A 24,922-nucleotide genomic window follows, 5' to 3' on the forward strand; every position below is an offset into this window, starting at 1 on the left:
GAGGCCACAGAAACAGTCAAGCGCATGGGCGCGCAAGGCAGGCACCATCAACGTCTCATGAATGTAAAATCACCCCATTCAAGCGACCTCCTCCTCAGCCGCCGAATGGTCGCCGTCGGGGTCCCGGCCACCTCCCCGGTCCGCAGCAGATCGTTCACGCTTGAGACGCTTTACAAAGTCCTCAGCATGCTGCGGGTTAGTGAAAAAGTGCTGCTTTGCCTGATGAGTCACCCTCAGCTTAGCAGGATAAAGCAAAGCATAGTCCACTTGAAGGTCTCGAAGTTTCTTTTTTACCCCTAGGAACTTACGACGCTGGTCCTGCACCATCGGCGTGAAATCCGGGTACACAGTAAAGGAAACCCCATCAAAAGAGAGGGTACGAGTAGTACGGGCAGCCTTGAGGGCAGCGTTCCGGTCGCGGTAATTTAGGAGCCGTGCAATTATAGGGCGCGGCGCAGCCCCAGAGGTCGGCCGAGGCCCCAGTGAACGGTGCGCCCTCTCAACGATGAACTGCGACGAGAAGGCCTCCGTACCAATGGCACCAACAAGGAGTCTCTCCACATATGTCTCCATTTTCCCAACATTCGTCGACTCCGGCACACCTACTATGCGTATGTTGTTGCGCCTACTCCTCGCCTCCAACTCCTCATTCTTAGCGGCAATCACCCGCAATATATTGTCAATCCTCGCCAACTGGGTGGTATGGGTGGCAGCAGTATCGTCGTGGTCAGAGATGCGCTGTTCCGCCGATGTTAGGCGTTCCTCGTGCACATCTAGCTTCTGCACCACCGCATCCATGCGCGACGACAGTTTGTCCACTTTGTCCACTATAGTGGCAAACCCTTGCCTCATCTCCTGCATCATCTGCTGAAAGTCCGGGGCTTGCGGCCGCGGCCCCGCATCAGCGACAGGCAGGGGGGAGACCGCGAAGTCCCAGCGTCCTGCACCTGGCGCGTACCCCTCCTGGCCACCCCCGAGTCAAAGGATAATTTGGACTGCTTAGTGTCCGGTTTCCCCATGATAAACCGCTACCAGCCGGGGGGGCAACAAGTCAATAAAGGCCAAGTCGTAGGCTGTTCCCAACACGCGACCACTCACCACAGTCGGGGGCACGAGCAGGCGTGGATACCCCGCCACTCCCGATGAAACAATGGCCGCCGCTCCCCTCAGGCCAAGGGCTCGTCTCCTGAGCGCCTAAACGACAAGCCGCGGCGTCTTCGCAATTCAACAGCTCCAGGACAGTTAGAAGTGGAGACCGTCACCCAGTCCCGTCCCAGGGGTGCGCTCCGCAGCGCGCCCAGTCGGCAATCAGGTCCGGAGGAGGGAGGGGGGCCCGGGCCTCTACCCCACGTGCGAAGCCTCGGGCTAGAGTAGAAGGTGACGCCGGGCTATGGAGCACCCGACATTCAGAGCGCGAGTCGGGGAAACTTGGAGCCCTCGTAACTTCTGCTAGCAAGCTCCGATCTGCACAGGAGTTGGACCATGGGTGGTCAGTCGGTATACCAGCAGAAATCTGGGGTCAGATCAGGGCGCAATGACGGTCAGCAGGATCAATAAACGGATAATAGCTCCGGGCAGCAGGAGCCTCACGGCGGTGCGGCCATTCTGCAGTGCGCCCTCTAGCGCCCCTCCAGCTGAAGAACCTCGGAAGCTGGAAGTCCAGACGGGACGCAAAAAGGTCCATGGAAGACGGACCCCAGCACGCCGCCAGCCAGCGGAACACCTGAGCATCCAGCTTCCACAGACTGGAGTCTCGGAGATACCTCGAGTGCCAATCCGCCACCTGATTGGCCTGACCCGGCAGGTATTCCGCCTGAACCGAGACTTGATGAGCGAGACAATAATCCCAAAAGTCTTTCGCCAGGTCCGCAAGGGCTCTTGACCGCGGACCCCCTAAGTGGTTCACATACCGAACCGCTGAGACATTGTCAATCCGCAGAAGGACGCATGACTTCACCGAGTCCCTCGTCCAGCAACGGACGGCGAACGAGCCTGCTAGAAGTTCCAAGCAGTTGATGTGAAGTCGCTGTTCGTCTGACGACCTAGCGCCGCCTGAGGAGAAATCCCCGCAGCGGGCGCCCCAGCCAGACCTGCTGGCGTCGGACTCTATCACTAGGTCTGGAACGGACCCGAAAATCGCGCGGCCGTTCCACGCCTCCATGTGGGCTAGCCACCAAGACATTTCTTCTTTGACCTCCACCGACAGGGGAATCAAGTGGTCGTAGGAAAGCCCCCTGCCCAAATGGTGCGCCTTTAGTCGCTGAAGGGCCCGATAATGAAGAGGGCCCGGGAATATCGCCTGAATGGACGATGAGAGAAGGCCTACTACTCTGGCCACCTGCCGGAGGGAGGTGTGTGACTTGGAGATAGTTTGCCGAAGCAGATGCTTTATTTTGGCCATCTTTCTGGACGGCAAACTGAGAGTCGATTTCACCGAGTCCACCACAAAGCCCAGAAACACCATTGCTGGGCGGGGGTGAAAACAGACTTCTCCCTGTTGACAATAAACCCCAGACCTTGCAACAGGGAGATTGTCTGAGACAGATGGGCGGCCAACTTGCTCGGGTCCTGGCCCAACAGCAAGATGTCGTCCAGATAGACGATAAGCCGAATCCCCTGACTCCGCAGGGTTTCTATGGCCGGGTGCAGAATTTTTGTAAAGCACCAAGGGGCCGAGGAAAGACCGAACGGAAGGGCCTTGAACTCGAACACCATGTCCTTCCAGCAGAACTGAAGGAAACGACGATGCGGGGGGTAAATCGGAACCACCAGATACGCATCCTTGAGGTCCAGACGGACCATCCAGTCGTTCGGGAGCAAAACGTCCCTCAAAAGATGGATGCCCTCCATCTTGAAGTGGTTGTACAGCACCCAGCCATTGAACTCCCTGAGGTTGATGACTGGTCGTCTGCCCCCGTCCACTTTTTCCACAAGAAAAATATTGCTCAGGAAACCCCGGGGGTGGCGCGTTGTTCGACAAATAGCCTCCTTGCGCAGTAGCGCCGAGACTTCTTCGTCGATCAAGAGCGTGTCCGATTGGGAAAACATTATAGGACGGGGAGGCTCCGCCTGGCACGGCTGGTCGTAAAACTCTATGCGGAATCCCCGCACGGCTTGAAGGACCCATGCGTCCGTTGTAATAGCCTCCCATGCTTGGGGGAAACACGCCAACCTCCCCCCAATAACCACCTGATCTGCAGGGATAACACTCACCGTGTGAACTGTTGCCGCCGGAATCGTTCCGGAAGTTTCCGCGTCCTCTGAAACGCTGACCTCTGGTGGGGTAGAAGTTGTTATAATTCGCGTTGGAGTTGTAGCCTCCTCTGCCGGAGCCATGCCTTTTACCGGGCTGTTGCTGACCACCACGGCCGGTCGTGAGGCCCTACCACGACCAGCCCCCCGGGAAAAACGCTGGTGGAAGACCCGCTTGATGGTCGACTGGGCCTTATCCAGGGAGGTGAAGGTGGAAACAAACTTCCCCAGTTCCTTAATGAATGGTTCACCAAAGAGTCCACCTTGGGCGACAGCGCCAGCTTCCGACGAAGCCAAATCACCTAACTTGGGATCCAATTTTATCAGTAGCGACCGACGCCGCTCGGTCGACAGGGCACAGTTGGCATTCCCCAAGAAGATAACCGCCCGCTGCGCCCAGTTGGACAATACTTCCGGGCAAATGGCGCTGCCCGACACCTTGGCTTCTTCGGCCATATCGAGAATCTTGGTGAGGGGGCCAATGGTGTCCAAGAGTTTGTCCTGGCAGGAGCGCCAGGAACGGTCGATCCCCTTCCGGGGGTCCTTGACAAACTTCGCCATGAAGGTGGCCATTTTCCCATCAAGTTCCGGCGTCATGGCCACCTTCCCCTCCAGAGTCAGGCGAGGACATTCGCCCCTCAAACAGCTGCGCGCCTCCTTCTCCAAGGGCTTGCGGAGGCGGCCCGCCACAAACTGCGCCACCTTATCACCAGGCGCCCAGGCGGCTGACCGCGGGTGCATGATCTCGTCCGGGTCCAGCATGCCCGAAGTGTCCTTGGGCAACTCCGTCGAATTGGACGACGATCGCCATGACCGCACGGAGTCCCCATCGTCGTCGTCGTCGTCGTCGGTATCCGCGGGAGAAGCCCCCCCCCGGGGAGGTCGGGACAACGTTCGCCGGTGCAGAAGGTGTCTGAGGCGGAGGCGCCTCGGGGGTCGACCCAGACGCTTTAGCCAGAAAAGCGTCGCGTAGGCGCTCAAAAGCGTCCTTATCCACACCTTGCGAACCACTGGGACCCGCGTCCCCACGTGACTTTTTGGCCACCGGAGGCTGGCCAGGATCGGTGGCGGGGGTACCCCCTGGGGCCGGTGCCAACTTGGCACATTCCTGGACGATGCGGGCTGAAAGTCTGTCCTCCATAGGCCCAACGATTTCCTGCACACACCGGTAAATCGACTGGTCCACAGCCGCATAAAACTCGTCGTGCTGGAGGTATTGGTGGGACTCCTCCTCCTCGACGTAGTACCCCTCAGCCATGGCGCTACGCAGTAGATACAAAAGTGAAACTGAGGGTTCCGATGGCGTACACAGACTGCCACGTGTGGGCCGACCGAAGGTTGGCAAAGATTGTATGCCGGTGGAACCGGACAAATAAAAGGCGGCACCAGCCTTTACAGCGCGCCGACCCTCTCTCCAGAGACCGGGCCGCACCGCCTCCCAGCGCGCTCGAGCGGGGAACACCCCAGCGGAAGCTGTTGCAGAAGAAGGTGCTGAAATCGCCCGCAGGCTTCAACGTGGGTACAACCACTATACAGACCCCACCGGGGCGTTCAAGTACGGGACAGTACAACCCAAAAAGGGTGTCAGGGTTAGGCGGCAGCAGGGCAACTGCGAGGTCGACTCCACAGCGCAGCTCCAATCAATGAGACGAAAACTGCGCGCGGGCAGGCGACACGCAACGGCTCCCTCTAGCGGTGACTCAGCACCGCGGAATACACGGGGACATCGCGTAAGGGGCGAAGGCGTCCCCGCGATGGAAGGGGCTCTGGAAGGGAAGAAAAACCCCACAGGCCCCCCAAAGCAACAACAAATGCAAATATAATAGAAGAAAACACAAAAAACCTCAACAAACACAAAAGTGCAAGAGAGGGATAATAGCACTTAACTGGCTGCGAAGCAGCGAAGAAAGAGGAGGAGTTCGTTGGTTGGACGCCTTATATTGGGATATATGGACACTAAAGAAGGACTGCCTAAATGTTCATCTCATGGGACTTGTAGTTATTAAACGATGTTATTGCAATGTTTTCTGATATTCCTGTGTTGGGAATACTAAAATTTTTTTCAAGTTTGATGCTTTGCTGGCTGCTGTGCGATGTGATGTTAATAAACAGCGAAGAGAGAAAAGCATAATCTGAAGCCTCCGGTCCTGACATAGAATTAGGTCCTGCTTCGTTTGGATGACATTGTTACTATCTTTAACTGAGGCGATGTTGAATTGCTTTTTTTTATGTTTTAGATATGATGCCAAAATCTTTCCAGCTCTGTTGCCCTCACAAGTCCTTAGAGCCTTGAACTTATTGACCCAGACCCCCGCCCTTCTACTGAGTATCGAGTTATATTTATATTTCAGTCTAGTGAGGTCGTTTAAAATCAGAGAATTTAGAAGATCTGCCATATGAGCGGTTTCTAGTTTTTTTTTTTTTTTTAACAAAAGTTTTTTATTACAAGCGTAGGTAAAGACAATACATTGGTACATTAATTTCTTCATAATTAGACGCACATTAGCCAAAAATTTATAAAATCCAAGAGACAACCCTAGACAATAGAATACCACAGTAAAAATAATACATATTTTAAGATTATCCAATCAATAAACAACTGGTGATAAAAGGGCAACATCAAGAATAATATTGCTATTATACCGAACATAAAGTGCAAATACAAAGAGTAAAACGACCAACGCTTGAAAGTGTTATTATGTGCAACATGTAGCCTTAATAAAGTGACTAATGCAATAAAGTGCCAATATATAATTCCACAAAATATTTTGTTCATAAAGTGCTAATGCAAAAATAGAAAAACCGGCACTTGACAGTGTTGTTGTATGCAAAAAATTTTTTTTAGCCTGTATAAAGTGACTAGTGCAATAAAGTACCGATATATAGAAGCAGAACTAATAACATGATAAAAGTACTTAGCAATTAGATATAGCATAGCATATGAATACTTATATTTCCTCAGATATAAATGTAATGCTGTCTTTCAATTAGCTAGAATAGAACAATCACCTTCCTTTTAATAGTTCAAGCTGGTGAAGATATTTCCAATTCCTTTCGAATCTTGCAGTCGCATCCACTCTACCTGCATAGGCTCTCTCAAAATTATAAGTTCTTTTCATTTTATTAACCCGCTTAACATGGCAAGGACACACCGTGGATTTCCAATTTTGCAGAATCAGAGACCTTGCTACGGCAGAGGAAATAAAGATAAACACTTCTTCTGATTCATTGAACTTACTCCTGTCTTTACTAATGCCAAAAAGGGCAACTTCCACTTTTGGAGGAAGAATTTTCCCTATTGCCATCTCCAGATCTGCGATAATCTCCCTCCAGAAGGGTTCTAACTTTGGGCATGAGAAGAAAATGTGATGCCAGCCACTCTGTCCCCTAGTTTTGCATCTAAAATATTTATTTTCGTATTCGGGGAACATTCTTTGAAGGGCTTCCGGGGTATAATATGCCAACCAACGACAAAGAAAAGACATCCTCTTATAATTAGCTGCTCGGAGTGCCCTATTTCCTAAGTAGCTTATTGTCTCCCAATCTTTGTCAGACACCACACACTGTATTGTGAGACTTATTTTCTCCAGATGGTTGCCTATTATATTGGTTGAACCGGGAAGAGGTAACTTTTTATACCAGAATCCAATACCCTTATTCTTCTCCCCATATAACGCTGTTAACAAAGCATTAGGTGTTCTATCAAGATTTCCTATAACTTTTTTTATAAAATAACTCAATTGTAAATATTGAAAAAACATGAGCCGATTCGGATGCATTCTGTCTCTGACCATTTGCCAGCTAATTAACGTATTTTGCGTGAGAAGATGCCTTATTTCCCAAAATCCGGCCAATTCCCATTCTGACAAATGGTTTGAAGAGATCCTAAGACCCATTTTAGTACATTCCGAAAGTTTCAAATAGATGGATCCATCTGGGCCATGTTTTTCAAATAAAAGCCATAATCTTGATGAATACCCCACCAGTGTCTTATATCGTGTTCTCTTTGGAAGTTTTACCGTTTTTAAGAAAATAGAAATTTGAGAACCTGATTCCTCAAGCATTCTATTTTCTAGGTTTTTAATGTTATCTTCCAGAGTGGTCAAATCCTTGTTTAATTTTTTGTTAGCTTGTGCTCGAATGCCTATGATTACTCCTCTCAAAGTGGCCTTGAGTGCCTCCCATACAGTCGCGATTTCCGATTCAGGGGTGTCATTTAGTTTGAGGTAGTCTAGGATGGCAGCCTCGATCTTTTGCTTGTTTTCCGGTTCAGAAAATATTTCGTCATTGAATCTCCATCTTTTAGGGGGGAGAATGGAACTGGAGCCCACTAGTTTGGTCTGAATGCTTGAGTGGTCAGAAATTAATTTGGGGGCAATACTGGTTTCCTCGATGAGGTGTGTGAAGGGGCTATTAATGAGGATATAATCTATCCTCGAGTAGGAATTGTGAGGAGGCGAGTAGAAGGTGTAATCTCGGCCGTCAGGATGTTGGAGTCTCCACGAGTCGTGTAGATTGAATCTGGAGCATAGACGCTGTAAACTAATATGCGATTGTGTAGGGTGGTAGGAGCAATTCGAGTGACGGTCGGTGATTGGGTCTAGTGGCAGGTTGAAGTCACCTCCCACAATTAGTAATTCTCCCTGGGGTACGCATTCTAGGGTCGGGGCTAATGAATCCCAGAACTCTGGGTCGTCACTATTGGGGCCATATATGTTCATGACGTGGATATGATCTTCGTTTCTCTGAAGGTGTGCCATGATGAAGCGGCCATCGTCATTGTGAGTGTGTGAAACTACGGAAATGTTGGATTTCTTAGCTATTAGTGTGAGGACCCCCCTCTTTTTGCTAACTGCTGGAGAGCAAAGATTGTGAGAGATCCAATGTTGGTTTATAAATTCAGCGTCATCCTTTGACAGTTTAGTCTCCTGCAGGAGGAGGATGTCGCCCTTGGATTTGGACAGGTACTCCAGAACTTTTCTCCTTTTGACCGGGTGGTTGAGGCCTTTAACGTTGAAGGAGACAATATTAAGGCCCTCCGAAATAGAGGTATTATGAGTCATTGGGTACTAGGCTGTCGCTTTTGTTCAGGTGGCATATTGGTAAAGATTAAGATAGAGAGTATTAAGTGAGTGTTGAGTATGAATGAGTGAGCTGTTTCGCTGGGTAGGCTCTGTCTCGCATGTGCTGCTGTTACAGTGGTATCGGTTGAGCTAACGTATTTTGAGTTTGTGTTGAGTATGTTACTGTGGTCTATTTCGGGGAATAGGCTGATAGTATGGTTAGTTAGACCGCCATGAGTGCTCTTTGGGGGGCCCATTTGAAATATCGGTAAGTAGTACTTTTGTAGACATATAGGTGAGAGAAAGCATTAACCATAAACACAGAAAGCATGCTGAAACAATCCAGATTTTTTTCTTCTCCTTTTCCCCCCTTCCCTCCCCCCCTCCTCCCTTCATTACTCCCTCTACTTCCTCCCCCCTCCCACCTCCCCTCTCAAAAGAACTTAGGAACTGCGACGGCATTACCGTCCACCTGCGACGCAGGAAAGGGTTTAGAATGGTAGATGTAACAGGAAACAATAACCAACTCTTTAATGTATTTTGCTAAGCGTCGTGAAGGACCAGCTGTATATAGTAAGCTGTATATAGTAAGTTGTGAGTCAGTGATCATGGGGAAGATCATGAAACTTAACTATACAGTGTAGTTTATAAACTTATTAATTAAAAGTTTGCTAACCATGTCTGTTCAGTTGTGCATACTGTATAGACTTTGCATGTCTAAGACATGCGCAATTGAAAGCAAGATAATATGAGGGGACTTTCTATAGATACAGACATAATCCCTGAAAATCCCTAAAACCCTGGTAAGGTAATGGTGGTAATGACTATGGAACAGAGCATTTGCCCCTTTTTCGGTTGAAAGAACACAAAGCGAGTCATGTGCTATGGCACGTGATAGGAAAATTAATGGATGCGACAGGTGACCTTGGGCATGTACACTGAGTGGTCTTACCTGACGGAGTCAAACAAATCAATTCGAAACATCAACAATAACTGAGTCGGAAGAGGCAGCAGGATGATCGACTGCTAATAGATGATTACTAGGTTGACTTTCTATCTACGGGAATAGAACCCGATCAATAAGATCATTAGAGACATCAAGATTGAGGCTTAAGGATATTATGATAGAGTCACCCTTGACCAGAATCCGAGTTTATATTTTCTTGCGAGTTTGTCTTCCATTTGTTTGATGTGCTGTTGGACGAGTCCATGTTCTGCGGTGGAGAGTCTCTGATGAATTGCGCCAATGCATTAGGGTCCGTGAAGAATTTCGGTTTGCCTTGTATGGTGATTCTGAATTTCGCCGGACCAGCAAAGGAGTACGGAATACCTTTCGATCTAAGTTTTTCTCTCAGGGCCAGGAAGCCCTTCCGGACTTCGAGTGTGTCTTTCGAGTAGTCCTGGGTGAAAGTTATGTTATGTCCCTCCAATGTGACCTTGTGGTTGCGTCTTGCGAATTGAAGTATAGCCTCGGTATGTTGGTACCTCAGCGGCTTGCATATCAGTGAACACGGGCCTCTGTATCCGTGAGGGATGTAGCTTGGTACCCTGTGGGCTCTGTCGAGTTCAAATTTGTGGTGGAAGGAAATCCCTGTTATTTTCGGAATCCAAGCTTCTAGAAAGTCTACACAGGAATTCGCGTCTTTCTCTGCATTTTCTGGGATTCCAAAAATGCACACGTTTCCCCTCCTATTTCTGTCCTCTAACTCCGAGATCTGGCGTCTGAGCTGGTCTGTTGACCCCTGGAGTTGCTGTATGGAGTTGGATGCAGTATTGGTTCTGTCTTCCAAGTCGCTAATTCTTTGTTCCGCTTCATCTATGCTTTTGTGTACAGAGCTCATGTCCGCTCTAATTGCAGTAAGTTCCAGCTGCATAGAGTCAGTATTGGATTTGGTTGATTTTGCTAGGTCGTGTACTTCTGCTAGTTTTCTCAGGATTACTTCTAGGGTACTACTAACGTCCGCCTTCGATTTAATAGGAGAGTCTGACAAAGAGGGTTCCGGTTTCACCTTTTTGTTGTTTTTCTTCTCGTCTCTTTCCGCCATTTTGAAGGAGTTTCGTGTTTGGTTGGCGCTATTGCGATGGCCCTCCAGTTTGCAAGAAGGACAGGACGACCTGTGGGATGTTAGGGCACTGATTAAGTTAGATTGTCTAACAGAGACCCAAAGGCTGTGTCTTAGAGCTCAGAGTGCTGGCAGATTATGTCGGTGTGCTCCAGTGAAGGTCCAGACCTCTTGCGCTAGTCCTTTGGTTTTCTATTGGTATGTATGGTAAGCTAGCACTACCCAAAATGACACATTTTTGAATATTGGATATTGCTCATTTGCCTTGCTCTATTTGTGACTGCATCCACTTGTAGCATTAGGAATGGTAGATTAAGGTAGGGCACCTTGGTTCTGTAGGGCTGATTTTTCAAAGTTCACAGTTTATAGAGTTCACAGTTTCCTCATGTCTTTCTTATTTTCGCGCCGAAAAAGTTGATAAAATTTTATCTCAGTCGCCATTTTGGGGTCAGGCGCTATTGAAGACAGGCTCCCTCGAATTTTTGGCAGTTCGCAGATGGAAATACACTCCCTTTATCAGTGGTCTCCTCTAGATAGGTGTGGGGTAGAATCGCTAGGCTGTTGGAGCATTTCGCTGGATATTAGCAGTACATTTGTAGCACGCTATGAATGAGGCAGATAACGGGTGGCCATCTTAGGGACAGGCAAGCAGCCGGTTACAAGGAGTCACAATTTACCAAAAACAAAGCCGGATAAATTGCTTCACTCCGGAGATTCAGCCACTAATGGACGCATCATCTAAGGCTCACCTCACCTCCGTGCGTGGCTCTTAGTTCCGCTGTTTCCCGACATGCGGCGTGCACCCTGTCAGCGCGCTGCTCCGAGCCTCATCTCCACTCGCGTAACATCAAGTCGGGAAAAAGGTACATCCCGCGGGTATTAGGAGCCCAAACTCGCACCGAGTGTGCCTCAGCAGGTCCGGAGTTCGATTCTTCCGTCCATGCGGTTTCAGAGTCGGTTTTATTGCCCCTGAAGTCGAAAAGTTTGCTCCCCTGCGCAGCAGTGAACAGGCTAGGCGGCCATTACCAACGCCGTCCAAGCCACGCCCCCATTTAGTTCATTATTAATTCGATATACATTAGAAATGACTATTACCTGCTGCTCAAGCCATTCTTCTAGCTTTGGGGGCCTGGAATAGTCCGAATTAGTTAGTAGTAATTCGTAATTGGGTAGTAGTTGTGTTGTTACGATCTTTGGCAGAACAGAGAGTCCTGGCACATATTATTTTTACAAAGTAAGCACTGGTTCCGTCTATAGTGGACCACGAGAGAAACAGCATACATTTTATCGTATTTTATCTCGCCTCACCCAGCGTGTGCACAACGCCCTGCCCAGCGAGCCTATGGTAAACTGTGGTGGTGAGTACGTACGCTGTGCAGCGTAAAGTACTGTGCCACAAAGTTTTTGGTACCCGAGGGATACTGGTGGCATCCTGGGCTATTCGAGCTCACGCCGCATCGCGTGTGCTCAAGGCGCGGCCCAGCGAGCCTCTGGCGCCGAGTACTGTGTACACAGAAATGGTCTGACGCCGTCACACATAGGCGAACACAGCAGTACAGTTTCTGTCACTTGTATACAGACTTTGTGGCAGTGTATGCATGGTGTGTCATCCACCTGTCCTCCACGCCTGCGAAGCTCCGTTGCTTTATAGCAGTGACTACCCCTCGTGTACCCAATACTCTGCACGCCAGAATGTATGTATAGCCAACAACGCCACGTGTGTGCGGAATGCAGAACATGCACTGTACACACATGTTCTGTGCGTTACAGGCATCTTTACGGGCCTGAGCCAGCTGTGAGCGCCAGACCTGAACATTTGCAATTGTTTTCCTGTTTGTATCTTTTATGTAACTCATGTAATCCTAAATCCTTATGTCTCACAACTGATTCTTTTATGAAGCGCTCTGACACCTTCGGGTAATGTTCGCGCTATATAAAATCGCATTAAATAAATAAATAAACCCCCGAAATCAGCAGCATTCACTTGTGCTCTGCTGCACTTTGCTCAGTGTAACACAGCGCCAGTGAAACCGATCGTAGTCACGTCAGGCCCCAGTCGCACCCATACCGCGACTCACTTACCCTCCAGTACTCACTACCATCCTCACTGCATCGCCATCTCACTCCAGCACTCGCTTACCCACTGCAGAACTCACTACAACTCTCACTGCAGCACACACACCCTCCAGCACTCACTAAATCCCTCACTGGAACACACTTCCACTCCAGAACTCGCTACAACCCTCAGTGCAACACACTCGCCCTCCAGCACTCCCCACTGCTCTGGCGCACTCGCGTCAGCCCTCACTGTCCATCAGCCACCCTCACTGCACCCTCCAGGCTCCCCCTTTGCCTGCTTCTCACACTCAATGCAACATCCACTCCAAATACCACTCAGTTCCACATAATTACACAGCACATAATTACACTCTACTGAATGCAACACACACTCCACACAATACCACTCAGTGCCACATAATTATATCCTACATAATTACATTCTACTGAATACAACATACACTCCAGACAATACCACTCAGTTCCACATAATATGCTACATATTTACACTGCGCTCAACACTGCAAATACCACTCAGTGCCACATAATTACACCCCACATAATTACACTGCACTCAATGCGACATACACTCCAAATACCAATCAGTGCCACATAATTAAACGCTGCATAATTACACTGCACTCAATGCAACATACACTCCAAATACCACTGAGTGCCACTACACGCCACATATTTACACTGCACTCTATGCAACATACACTCCAAAGAATACAACTCAGTGCCACATAATTACACGCCACATATTTACACTGCACTCAATGCAACATACACTCCAAATACCACTCAGTGCCACTACACGCCACATAATTACACTGCACTCTATGCAACATACACTCAAAATACCACTCAGTGCCCCATAATTACACACCACATAATTACACTGCACTCAATGCAACATATACTCCAAATACCACTCAGTGCCACATAATTACACTGCACTCAATGCAACATACACTCCAAACAATACCACTCCATGCCATATAATTACATGCCACATAATTACACTCTACTAAATACAACATACACTCCAGACAATACCACTCAGTGCCACATAAGTATATGCTACATATTTACACTGCGCTCAACGCAACATACACTCCAAATACCACTCAGTGCCACATAGTTACACGCCACATAATTACACTCTATCTATCGCATCACCACAGTATCACTCCGCACCTTCACAGCATCACTCAGGGGCACCACAACATCACTATGCACTACCACAGCATCACTGAATGACACAGCATCACTCGTCGCAACCGCAACATCAATCTGTGCAACCATTCAACAACAACTGGTTCAAATATGTTCTCTCAATGTTTCAAGCTTTATTACAAATGTCACAAAAAGATGTTATTATTTCACTTCTTCTGTTCTTGGATTTTCGTCGCAATCAAATACCCTGAACATAATCTTCACAAAAGTTATTTACAAAAGTTTAAGGTAATGCCATTATAAATTACAATAACTTTTATTCAAGTATTAATTATTTAAAAAAATTAAAAGCAATTGTTATTTGTAATATCAATACATCTAAGTCACGTAAATACAACACATATTGCATTACAAATGCTGTAAGTGTCACATTTGCAAAGGTTAAAAGTATTGGCATTGTAAATGACAAAGCTATTAATTTCGCTATTTTCAAAACCAACAGATAAATAAAAAATGTGTCATTTACAATACCAATAGCTCAAACTTTCCTAATGCGAGACCGATTGCATTGCAAATGCTTGTTTAAGGGTAGTAAGCGTTGTCCAGTCTTCATTTGCACTGCTTGAGGCAGCGGGCGCTCCCACCCCTAGGAGTGACGGAGCGGTTCTTAAAGCCTCAGCTATTGCTTCCTCATCAAAACTTAAACCTGGAACGTCTTCCATAGTGAGTGGAGGAGTAGTTAATTTGACAGTATTTCACGAAACATGACCCCCTTGTGGACAGTGTGGTTGCACAAGGCGCCAATGGTCCTCTCAGTACGATGGTACTGTAGGTAGCCTCAATGATTCCACTGGAGTAATCCCGTGCAAGAATTATTTAACAAGGAGTGGAACCTTCGGGGTCCAGTGTGTGTGTCCAATTCACTAGCACCTTTTTTAATCCATCACCACCTATTCACGACTACACATTCACCTACCCTCTCACACGCATGCACCATATGGCTGGAACAAGAGATCTCCGCTAAAGAGCCCCTTCGCGGGTGCCCGTCGGACATTGCAGCGCCAGTCCGACGAGGAGCAGGACCCATATGATGAAGCATGACACCTAGCTTACTGGGTGTGTGAGGGTTCTAGTTCCCAAGAGGGAATTCCCCCTTCCCTTCCCTTCCCTCTTGGTTTTTTGCTTCTACTCCACACCACACACTCTTTCCCTTCCACCCAGTCCTCCGGGGGAACTGTGTGTACTTTCTTTGTTGCTAGTGAATTGAACACACACACTGGACCCCATTAAAAATTGTCCACCAAAGGTTCCACTCCTTGTTAAATAATAGGTTTTAGTGCACAAGGTATCAAATCAACCATTGGCCTTGTTAAATGGCGCCTTGCAGGGAAGACTCAAGATGTTTTGTACAACCAGCTAAATTTTGGAAAACGCATTCAATGTATCCATGTGATTAGTACCTTCATTCAGGCACTCTATAATAGGTACTAAGGCCTTGGAAATTATATTTATGTTAATCACCTTGGGGTCTTTCTTACCCCAGTGCAGAGATTAACCATTCTGGCGGGCCAAAACAATGTCTTGGATCCATGCCAGACTTTCAACAGTGGAGGGGGCAATATTTGACGGTAACACGATGTTAATACTTAATGGGAGATGGTCACTCAGACCATTGGGATAGGTGATACATTTATTAAACCAGTTAGCGTAGCGATTGGGGAAAATTAAGTCTATCAAGGAGTTAAATCACCGACCAATGAACGTGGGCCCAAAGTCTACTAATGGGGAACACAGCATGTTTGGGAAGCCAAGATCGAATGATGCCATAACTTCATTATACCTTTCGTCCCTATCTGAATGTACAAAATGGGCCATGTGGCCGTTATCCTCTGCTTCAGAGTCACCAAGCCTGGAATCATTCAAGTATTAAAATACTTATTAATAGTATTAAAATCTCCACCTCAGATCGTAATCACGTCCATCCCTTTAGATACAGCCAGATTACTTAGATCATCGTTAAGACTTTTTATAAGCTCTCTAAATTTTCCCTTATCTATATTATTATAGAAATTGAGAAGCCCTACCTTAACTTGCGGGAGCAAATGAATGGTAACTATTTGATAGTAAAAGGTGGATTTTTCATTTTTTATGTTCTGAACCCTCAACATATTTGAGATATAGACACAAATCCTCCCCTTTCTGTCTCCCATGTGACGACCGCTGTGCTGGGATATGGAATGTCTTAAAACTTCTATATTAACCCCTTCACTGCGGCGGCTATTCCGCCGCAGTGCTAAGGGGGTGGGGGCGCCGTGCGGCGGTCCTGTGCTCGTGACGGAACCGCTCCGTCACGGCACGCGGGTGAGCTGTGCTTGTGACGGAACGGTTCCGTCACGGCCCCGCCCGCGCTACAGAACGTTAGCGCTGGCGCAGGATTCACGCCACGTAGGTGCAGCGAGATGGCCGTGACTGAACCGTTCCGTCACCAGCACAGCCCACCCGAGGCTCGTGACGGAACGGTTCCGTCACAAGTATGGGAGGGGTTAATATTAAGCATTTTAAGTTGTTTTGGTTGAAGCTGCTACAGACGAGCTCTTTACCAGCTTGGCGCTCAGCACATCCTCTGGGTACCCTTTAGACCCACTTCCTCATAGGATCTGGAAGGAGTATGGCCCAGAGCTATTTCCCTGGATGCGTCTGATCTGCTGCCAATCCCTGGAGGAAGGAGTAGTGCCGGAGGTATGGAAACAGGCAGTGGTAACTCCTCTACTCAAGAAGCCCTCGCTGGATCCAACAATCCCAGCCCACTTTAGGCCTATATCTCTTCTGCCCTATCCTATAAAATTTTTGGAAAAGGCTGTTAGTAGGTCCTTGTCAAGTTATCTGGAAGATAACTGTCTATTGGATAGGGATCAGTTTGGATTCCGCCCAGGCCATGGGACAAACTGCATTAGCAACCATGTTGGACACTCTGCGAATGCGAGCCGACAACGGCAACTCGTCGGTAATTGTTCTGTTGGATATGTAGGCCGCATTCGACACTGTTAGCCATGCAGTTCTGCTAAGTAGACTGAAGAAACTGGCAGTGAAAGGCAAGGCTCTGAAATGGCTACAATCATACCTGTTCGGTAGACAACAGGTAGTGACCATGACTCCGTTTGCCTCCCTCAAGTCCCCGGTCCACCATGGAGTGCCACAGGGCTCCTCGATCAGCCCTATCCTTTTTAATATATATTTGCAGCCTTTGATCCCTATTATAAAATCTTATGGGATCGATCTGATTAATTACGCTGACGACACCCAATTGGTGTTCTCTCTGGAAGGGAAACATGCGGTGTCCATGGACACATTCCAGGAATGCATGTGTCGGGTCTCCGGCTGGCTTAAAGCAAACTCCCTTCAATTCAACGAGGGGAAAACGGAGGTAGTCTATTGCTCGACGCTCAAACTGAATCAACAGCTACCGTGCGAGCTTAGGCTTTCGCCGGGGGCCGATCCCTGCGTCCCAGTAAAGACTGTGCGGAATCTGGGAATACTGTTTGATGAAAACCTTCAAATGGTTTCGCAAACTAACAAAACAATTAGTGTCTGTTTTGGCTTGCTAAAAGCACTCCGCCAGATTCTTCCCCTCCTGCCCGATGAGACTAGACCTATGGTGGTAAGGAGCACATCTTGGCTAGACTGGATTACTGTAACTCCCTATACTTGGGCGCCCCCTTATACATCTTGCAGGGGCTGCAGAGAGTCCCGTCGCTAGCGGCCAAGTTGGCACTCAATAGACCACGCAGCTCCCCTACCACAATGACCTTGAGAGACCTTCATTAGCTGCCTATACGGGACAGAGTCCCTTTCAAATCTCTGTGCACCTACAACCTTGGACCTGCAGTGCACACCTGGATTCTCGGCTGCACTGCTGGATCCATTGGCTAGGCTGGGCTCCCAGGCGAGAGCACTGCACAGACGGATCTTTTAGTTTTAAATCATGGCTGCGCCCCCACCTGCAATGTCTGAGTATTCTGGCTGCAGCGCACATCTGGATCCTTTGGCTGCACTGCACAGTCGGATTTCCTGCTACACTGCAAGGATGGCTGCAGGAGGGGAGCCGGACCAAGGCCTTTGTCTCTCGCGGAGCCTGTACCGTTGGTTCTGTGGCTAACGCAATTTATAGCGGCCGCGCAAAGCTAGTTACTCACGTGGCTCCGACTAAACTAGCCGTGGCCACGCCTCCTTTATTTATAACCTCCCCTGCGCCTGACGCCATGCGTCGGCGCGGGGGCGTTCCAGTAGCATGGAGTAGCTAGAGCGCTGCCTCCCGCTCCGGAACACTACATTCCTTCTAACCTTTATTAAACAGAGAAATGTCACACACAGTAGTATAAACGATGAGTCTATTACCAGTCTGCCAGAGTCCATTCGGGGTCTCACTCTACCATGAAGTCGGCGAGCTGGGAAGAGGGTGCAGGATTTCTTCTCAGTTCATATCTGGATTGTCCTCCTCGGAACATGGCCATCCCTGGGGTCCCTGTGATTGGGGTGCTGCTTCCCCCCGCTGGGGAGAACAGGTGCGACGTCCCGCTTCCGGGAGTGGCGGGGAGTTGCGGTGAGTCTGGCTCTCTCAGGTCTTCCTCATCAGAAACCCCTTGATCCGCTTCCACTCCTTCTTGTGGCTGCGGGCTCCGGTGGGGCTGCTATGGGCTCTGGACGGCGCTCTGGTGTGCTTTCTTAAAGAACGAGATGTTTCTAGTGACCGTTTTGGATCCTCTCTGAGCTGTTACCATAGTGCCTGTCCGGCGTGTCACAGTCCACGGTTGAGGTTCAAAGGGAAGCCGGAATTTGCTTCCAGGGTACCGATCTTTTACATATACTTGGTCCCTTGGTTGTATGGTGGATTCGCGGGCCCCTCTCCGTTTGCTGGCTTGACTGTTGGATCTTGTGCGGTTTTCCATTGTTTTCTCCTGGCCTGCTCGTTCGGGGACCCATGTTGGGTGATTCGGGAGGGTGTCTTTCATGATTCGGCCCATTGTTGACGCGCTTGGCGCCGCTTCTGTTACGTGCGGAGTCATGCGATATTCCCTCAGGAAGCTGTAGATGGCCTTTTCTAGCGGTGACCCGTCTGCTAAGGCTATGCGAATGACCTTATTGAGCGTGCGCATGAACCTTTCCACTTCCCCATTGGCTTGGGGCCAGCGTGGAGTTATTTTCCGATGGTGGATGCCCCAGCTTTTCAGGTATTCCGCAAACTCCTGGCCATGAAAGGGTGGTCCATTGTCTGTCTTAACCACATCAAAGATGCCATGGGTGGCAATCGTCTTCTCAAATTTAGCGACAACTTCTGTAGCAGTTTGGCTCCCTACGATCTCCACTTCGGGGTATTTGGTGAAGTCATCGATGATCACCAGGGCGTATCGCCTGTCGGGGAGGTGTCCAAAGTCGGCACTTACGCACTCCCACGGTCTCTGAGGGTTGTCTTCGGTCACCACCGGGTGTGGGCAGTCTGGTTGCCCAGCTGCCTGACAACCAGTTGCACCCTTTGACAGCTTCTTCTACCATCAGGTCCATCCCCGGGAACCACACCGTGGCCCTCAGTCTGCCTTTTGTCTTCACCATGCCTTGGTGTCCACAGTGTGCGAGTTCTACCGCCTGACGGGTGAGGCTGGTTGGCATGACTAGGCGGGGGCCTCGTAGTAGGCATCTTTAGCTGTCGAGGGACCGTTCCTCCTTGATCCGCATCATGGACTCTAGGGTCGCTTTGGCCTGTGGTGTTCTTCTGTTCAGGGATTCTTGGATGGGGTGCCAGTTGCCTGACCGGACTGCGTCTGCCGCCAGTAGAAGGCATTCATCATGTCGGGATGCTTCTATGATAGTATCGAGGCTCATCGGTAGTGGTCGGGATCTTTCTGTCACCAGCCGGACATATTCCTCTGTATCCTCCGCATCCTCTCTCTCTTCCTGAGTGGCCTCTCGGGGGTGTCTCGCGGGTAATCCGCGGGGTTCGTTGACCCTGGTTTATATTCCACTCGGTAATCATATCCTTGTAGCTGAAGTATCCATTTTTCGATTTCCGGAGGAGGTTTGGACACTGAGCCTTGGAAGAGGGGTATGAGCGGTTTGTGATCTGTGGTCACGGTGAAGGCGTGTCCATACACATACACGTGGAAGTGTCTACAGGCCCAATGGATGGCTATGGCCTCTCTCTCTATTTGTGAGTACCGCTGTTCTGTGTCGGTCAAGGAACGGCTGGCATAGGCTATGGGCACCCACTTCCCATTTTCTTGACGCTGCGTCAGCACTGCTCCTAGGCCGAAAGGGCGGGCGTCTACGGGCACTTTGGTGGGCTTGGATGGATCAAAATATGAGAGCGTGGTGTCTGCGGACAAGGCCGCCTTGGTGTCTCGGAATGCCTTTTCCTGTTCCGGGCCCCACTGCCAGGTGGTGGCAGACTTGGTTAGTTCTCGGAGGGGCTTAATGAGGTTTGAAAGGTCCGGGATGAAACGCCCACAGAAGTTCACAATGCCAAGGAAGCTTCTTGCCTCGGAGACGTTCGTGGGGGCTGGGGCCTCCTGGACATCTTTTACCTTGTCCGGGTCCGGTGCCACTCCTTGGCTCGAGAACGTGTATCCGAAGAAGCTGATTTTGTTCTGCAGGAACTGGCACTTTTCTTTGTGCAGGGTCAGGCCGGACTCTTTGATCCTTTTGAGAACTCCTCATAGTCTTTTGTGGTGTTCCTCGATGGATGACGCATAGATGAGCAGGTCAGCGCTCACGTTCAGGACTCCTGGGAGTCCACTGAGGACTTCCCGAATGGTGTTCTGGAATACTTCAGCTGCACTTGATATTCCATAGTTGAGGCGTCGATATCGCCTTAGCCTGACATGGGTGAAGAAGGTGGTGATGTACCTTGAGTCAGGGTGGAGCGGCAGTTGGTGATATCCTGATCGGAGCTCTACCTTCGAAAACCACTTCGCCCCGTTGAGCTCTCCCAGGATGTCGTCAACAGTGGGAGTGTGTGTAGGCATTTATGTGTAGGCATTTATATAGCGCACTGCTACCCGTAGGCGTCCTGGCGCTTCGACCGCTGCGAAACCCTTCCTGGCTTCCCTGAGAGATGGTCCCTTAATGGGTATCTCCAGGGTGAGACCAGGCATCCCCGGCGGTCTGGGGGGCCGTTAGTGAAGATGAGGCAAGCTAATGCCCAGAGTTGCCGAGTGTGATCGCTGATCAGAGTGGGCACCGAGGCGAGAGAATTATCGAGTCCGCTGACCCTGGTCCAGAAACCTGCCGCGCCGGGAATCGAACCCTGGTCCCGGGCCGTCCTCTGCTCTCGGGTCTGCCGCCTCTAACCAGTGAGCCACACTACTTCACTCAGGAGTCAGGTGCCGCTCCCTTTTCACTGCTGCGTTCGGTAGAAGCATATCCACGCAGATGCAGACTTGTCCAGGTTGCTTGGGCTTCCGGGCTACCACGATGGGAGATACCCACGGGCTGGGTCCACTAAACTTTTCTATGATCCCCTGTTGTTCTAACGCCTCTAGTTCCTCTTCTACCTTCTTCCTCAGGTGGAATGCGATCCGCCTGTGCCTCAACGTGACTGGTTGGACCGACGGGTCAGTGTGAAGGGACACTTCCTTCCCTCTCAGGCATCCGATGCCTTTGAATACCTCCTCAAACTCTTCCATGATGGCGTCTAGTTCTTCTTCCAGTACTGCCATGGCAAAAGAGATGAGTTTTAGGTCTTCGGCGGACTGCATTCCACTGCCTTCCTTCGTGACGTAGATGGTTGTGGGGACTGTTTCCTCTTGGTGTCGTATTTCAGTCTTGAACCATCCAATCAGAGGAATGGGTGTCTTCTGGCCGTATGCAAACCCTCAGATTTTTGCTTCGCGTAGGGGGGGGGGGGGGTCTTGGACGTAGTTGATTGTACACATACGCAGCCATCAGTTCAATGGACGCCCCGTGTCAATGGTGGCCCGCACCTCTTGCTGGTGGATCATGATGCAGCACTTCAGAAGGTGGCGTTTCTTCCTATGTGGTAGGTCGATGGCGTTTACATAGTGAATGGGATAGTCTTCTATGTCATCGTCCATATCCTCACTGTCTCTTTCCTCCCTCACCCCGTGTGCAGCCTCCTTTTTGGTTTTCGTGGATCTACAGACCGCCGCAAAGTGGTTCATCCACCCGCATGCGCTACATTTCTTTCCGCTTGCCGGACAGTCTTGCATGCGGTGAGGCCGGCCTCCGCAGTACCCGCACTCCTTCTTCGTGTCCGGTGGCTTCCTCCCACTGAGAGGTCTCCCTTTGGGTCGTACTACGTTTACTTTCTCCGCCGTGTTGACTTGTTCGACCTTGATTGGTCGGTGCAGGGCTGTCTCCATGTGGGATGCTCTTGCCTGGGAGAGTTCTTTTGAGCGGCCTAGCTTGAGAATGTCAGCGAGGGGTTTGTCGTCTTCCTGTAGTATTGCGACTCGGAACTTGGACGAGAAACATCCTTGTATGATCTGCCCTCGGATTTCTTCTTGCTCATCCCGGAATCTACACGAGCTGGCTAGTTCTTTCAGCCTGCCGTGGAATGCATCTCGGGACTCGTCGGCCTCCTGTTTCGCTTGGCGGAAAATGAACCGCTCGTAATCCTTGCTTGCCATTGGTTCAAAGTCGGCGCTCAGCGCTGCGAGCAGTGTCTGGTATGTCTTTGGCGTAGCCTCCATCAGTGTTTTGTATATGCGGTGTATGTCTTTGCCCCCTAGGTGCAGCAGTAGTGCTCGACGTCTCTCTCTGGAGATCCCCGAACCCTCGAAATAGATTTGTAGGCGGTCAGTCCAATCCCTCCAGCGTGGGGCAAGGGAAGATGGGGCACCGTCCATTACAAACGGTTCAAGGGCGGGAATAGACGCCATTTTGTTTCGTGCACCACGTGCTGTTCCACGTCTCTATTGAGCTGGTCTGTGGCGTGGCACTGGCCCTGGGACCGACGATCGTTGGGGTATCTTGGCTTGTCCCGTCACACCTGTTACACCGCGCGCTCCCACGGCCTGGGGTGTTGGGCTTAGGCGGTGGTGCGTGGACTTCTGCTCAGTAACGAGCTTGTGGTTTGGGTGGTGGCGTGGTGCGCTACTCTTACCCGCTCTGGCGGTGCGGGCGCAGTCTCAGCTCTTCTTAGCTCTTTGGGCTGTGCCGTGGCTTCCAGTCTGCACTTCCTTTCGAGCGCGATGTGGTGCTGCCAGTTGTGGGCCTGGCCGACACACTGCCACTTTAGTTTTTCCCTCGGGATTAGTTCCCCGCACTGGGAGGACGTGTAGCGGCGTGGCGCTGAATCGAGTGTTGGGTGGGTCAAACTGGACCCTCGTCGCCAGTGTAGCGTTGGTTCTTTGGCTAACGCAATTTATAGCGACCGCGCAACGCTAAATGAGCACAAGAGCCGTGGTTGTAGTTACTCACGTGGCTCCGACTAAACTAGCCGTGGCCACGCCTCCTTTATTTATAACCTCCCCTGCGCCTGACGTCACGCGTCAGCGCGGGGGCGTTCCAGTAGCGTGGAGTAGCTAAAGCGCTGCCTCCCGCTCCGGAACACTACAGGGCCCAGGGCGCACTCTGATTGGTACAGGCCGCGAGTCAGCCGGGCCTCACTTAGCCTCTTGGAAACAAGGGTGCAGTGCAGCTTTTTTTTATGGTAGGTTTGAAGCTACCACCACCATCGGGGCCCTAGACCCGGCTCAATCTTAGACCAATGGCGCTTCGGGTACCAGTAACAAAGTGGCCAAGAGGCTGACGTTCTGCCCAGACCTGCCTAATTGCAGCATATGGAGAGCTCTGTGGGGGCTGTTGAGCAGCAGATGCAGGAAAAGGGCTGCCAGCTGCCATTTCGGGGTGTGCCGGGGATTTCTAGGCAAGGATGTGCTGACGCTCCATGGTGCCACCTGCCAGTAGGCATGCTCCCATTCCCTGCTGCCATGCCTCTCTTGCGGTCCATTATTCATGCAGTAGATCCCCAGGGAGGGCGGGATAGACCTGAAAGTCTAACTGACAGTCACTGTGGTATTCTACGTATTGCACGGTGTGTGTTTTAAAGCACACATGTTTACATTAGCGAACTGAAAAGCACACCTCAATATGCAAGTTAAAGTGTCAAACACAATATGTTAAGTCAGTGGCTGTTCCTAGCGGAGTGGAAGCTGGTTGGGGTGGGGTTCAGGGAACACACATGCGGGAGTCGTGGGGCGCCCGGGGGCTGGTGCCGTGAAAAGCGCACGGTAACAGCGGCATTAATCTTGTGAAAGTTAAAGTGGTGGACTGCCACATGCGGGAGTCAGGAGGCGCGCGGGGGCTGGTGCCGTGAAAAGCGCACGGTGACAGCGACACACATGGGAGAGGGAGAGGGAGTTGAACTACTTTAAGCTACGAGGTTGTATTTTTTAATGCAGGTGGGTGCAGCAGAGCTGTGTGACTTTGGCTAAACAACTTCCTCTCCCCAGTTGCTTGGGTAACTTGCCAGACGCCCAGGCCCTCGTGGCCTTTATCGTGCTCCTCTGGTCACACTCTGTGCTGTAGATAGCCCAATGGTGTGTGTGATGTCACCTTCTGCCACCCACTCCCTCATTGTGCAACAACCAGCTGGGCCCCTGGTGACCTGTGGGCCATAGGGAGGGGGCAGAGGCACTGTGGGTGCGCCCATTTATTGCATTTCACCAGAAGCACCTGCCTCCTCGAGTCGCCCTGCCAGGGACACACTCCGCGGCCCAACCTTTACCCTAACGCGTTTTCTGTGCAAACAGCAGCGCACCGCTACGGTATCAGTTTGAAATTCATCTCCCTCCTGCCACCCCTGGCCAGAAATTCAGGGGCTCCTGGGGCGCCAGTGCTCTTGCTGCTCTTCTTCATCCCACGAGGAGTCTGGTGGGTGGGAAGCGGGTGCCACTGCCTGCCACGCCCAGCGAGGAACGCTAGACAGATGAGAAACATCCCGGAAAATCTTGTGGTGAAAAGCGCACTGTGACTGCGGCATAAATCTTGTGAAAGTTAAAGTGGTGGGCTGCCACATGCAGGAGTCAGGGGCGCCCGGGGGCTGGTGCCGTGAAAAGGGCACAGTGACATCAAACACAACATGTTAAGTCGGTGGCTGGTCCTGGCGGAGTGGAAGCTGAAAAAGCGCTGGAACAAGCGCTTGGCATGGCGTAGACTTTCCTCTTTGTAGTCCGTGGGAGACTTACTGCTGGCGTAAAAGGTTTCTTATCTTCTTTATGGGGCCATCTGTTGGCCAAAAAACAAATGTTTAGAAAGAGGGTCCAAGGGCTATATTAACGACCCGGACGGACA

At 50.4% G+C, this 24,922-nt stretch overlaps 1 protein-coding gene across 9 annotated transcripts in view; it reads left to right on the forward strand.

Moving 5' to 3' along the window:
• The window catches only part of LOC147673142 (SURP and G-patch domain-containing protein 2-like), a 183,621-nt gene that overhangs the window by 53,459 nt on the left and 105,240 nt on the right, over nt 1-24,922 (forward strand). The gene's annotated exons all lie outside the window — the stretch shown is intronic.

This window comes from Lissotriton vulgaris, chromosome 12, assembly GCF_964263255.1.
Source record: "Lissotriton vulgaris chromosome 12, aLisVul1.2, whole genome shotgun sequence".
Classification (NCBI taxonomy): Eukaryota; Metazoa; Chordata; class Amphibia; order Caudata; family Salamandridae; genus Lissotriton; species Lissotriton vulgaris.